Here is a 2500-nt window from a genome sequence, read left to right as displayed (position 1 = left end):
TTTTTATCTTTAAATTAGAACTCCAAAAGAAAGATGAAGTGATAAACAACATGAAGGAACAACTTTCTCAGGTTCACACGTGTAGAGAATCTTCTGCTAAACACCCGACCTGTTCAGTAATCCTCGCGGAGAATCATCAGTCACTTCCGGCGGATGAAAGTCAAGCCTCACCAGAAGACCACAGCAGCGCTTCAGACAACACTACTGAAACAGAAGCTCTAATTCTGATCGACTCCAACGGGAAATACATCAACCAGAAACTCTTATTCCCAAAAATGAAAGCAAAGAAGTTCTGGTGCCCGAACACAAGAAAGGCTCTTCAGATCCTGTCTGACAAAAATCTGAATGAAAACTACAAGCACATCATAATCCACACAGGGACCAATGACTTAAGATCAACAGAAGGTCACGTGGCTCCTGCACTCAGAGAGGTGGCCATCAAAGCTTCAGAAAGATTCCCTGACACTAGAATAACCATGTCCACGTTACTGCCACGGAGCGATGTGCCACTTCATGTGATTCAGGGAAACAACGCAGAGCTCTCCAGAAGTTGTGCACTTATTCCAAATGTTTTCCTCGCATACCATAGAGACATTCGGCCTCATCATATGTATGACCATGTGCACCTGAACAAGCAAGGAGTACAACTCTTCACAAGAGTGCTGAAAAACACAGCACTTAATAAAAGAGAACACAACCGAAATCCACACAGCAAGAGCAGATCACAGACAGAACGAAACATCCACCCTTCATCAAAGAGCAGAGAGATCTCCACTCCTGCATCTTCATCACAACCAGAGAACTACGCCGCAGCCGTCCAACAGACACCAAACCCTGCCGCTGATGAACTCAACCAGATAAGACATCTACTCAACATCATCTGCTCCAAACTCGTGAAATAACTCACACACACACTTTTTATTATCTATGAAGTCATTTAAAATTAGTTGTTGGAATATACAAGGTTTACACTCTTCAACTTTTGGAAACAAGACGATAGACAGAGATTTACTTAGCAGTATAAAAGATGTAGACATTGCAATATTTCATGAGACCTGGTGTCGGAGTAATGAGACTTTGCACTGTCCAAGAGGTTACAGAGAGATCATTGTGCCATCACTAAAGAAATCCCAAATAAAATGCGGCCGTGATTCAGGAGGAATACTTATATGGCACAAAGAGAATATAAAACATCTGATAAAAACGGTCAAAATTGAAAATTCATTAATATGGCTTCAAGTAAAATCTATTCTACCCCAGAGCAATCTTTACATCTGTGCAGCTTATCTTCCACCTCATGATTCTCCATATTACCAAGAAGAATGCTTTCTTAACCTACACAAAGACATCTTATACTTCCAGTCCAAAGGAAATGTTGTTATATGTGGTGACTTAAATGCAAGGACTGGAAGAGAAATGGATTATGTTAATACCACAGGTAATGATCATATATTTGGGGACATCATGCGCCAGTCAACACCCGTCTTTACTTCAAGAAACAGCTGTGACAATGTCATCAACAGAACTGGGAAGCAGTTGTTAAAGCTTTGTAAAGGTCTAGGGCTGTACATCATAAATGGCAGAACCAGAGGAGATTCTTTTGGTAGATTTACTTACTGCTCCAAACTAGGAGCCAGTGTGGTTGATTACTCATTGACAGATATTGAGCCAAACTTTATTAATGCATTCACAGTCAGACCTCAACTTCCAGTTTCTGACCACTGCCAAACACTGCTTTACCTGAAGCAGTCGTTTGATGGAGTCACAACATCAAACAAACAAGAAAAACTTATCCCTTTAAAACCCAAGTTCGTTTGGAATCAATCTAATGTCGAACATTTCAAAGAAAACATGAGCAGTCCTGAAATACTAAAACTGCTGGATGAATTTATGTCCAGAGAGTTTACTCCAGATACCAATGATATAAATTCAGCTACACACGATCTTAATTATATATTGCAAACATTGGCGACTATATCTAACATGAAACAACAAAACAATCATAAAATACATAAAAAAAGAATTAAAGAAGATGTTTGGTTCGATAAAGAATGCAAATGTACCAGAAAAAAGCTTCGCCAGCTCGTTAATAAGAAACATAGAGAACCAACCAATCAGATTCTTCGGCTCAACTACTCGAATTGTCTGAGAAACTATAAAAAACTTATTTGTAACAAAAAAGATAAATATTATGAAGCTAGAATTGAGGAAATTGATGAATCCATTGACCAAAACAATTTTTGGAATCTCTTTAAAAAATCTGAAAGCCCCAAATCAGACATATTACTAAAGAGCAGCACAATTTGGAGCTCTTACTTTAAAAACCTTTATCAAAAAATTAAACCTTCAGACCTCAATCAGCCCCAAATAGAAACAAAGGAGAAATTAGAAGATCTAAAGAAAACAATAAAAAAATACCAAAACCCATTAGACACATTCATCGCAACTTCAGAAATAACACAACACATCAAAAATCTTAAACTCAAGAAAGCATGTGGAC

Source organism: Triplophysa dalaica, chromosome 14 (genome assembly GCF_015846415.1).
Source record: "Triplophysa dalaica isolate WHDGS20190420 chromosome 14, ASM1584641v1, whole genome shotgun sequence".
In the NCBI taxonomy this organism is placed as follows: domain Eukaryota; kingdom Metazoa; phylum Chordata; class Actinopteri; order Cypriniformes; family Nemacheilidae; genus Triplophysa; species Triplophysa dalaica.
Note: the sequence above shows the minus strand (reverse complement) of the source record.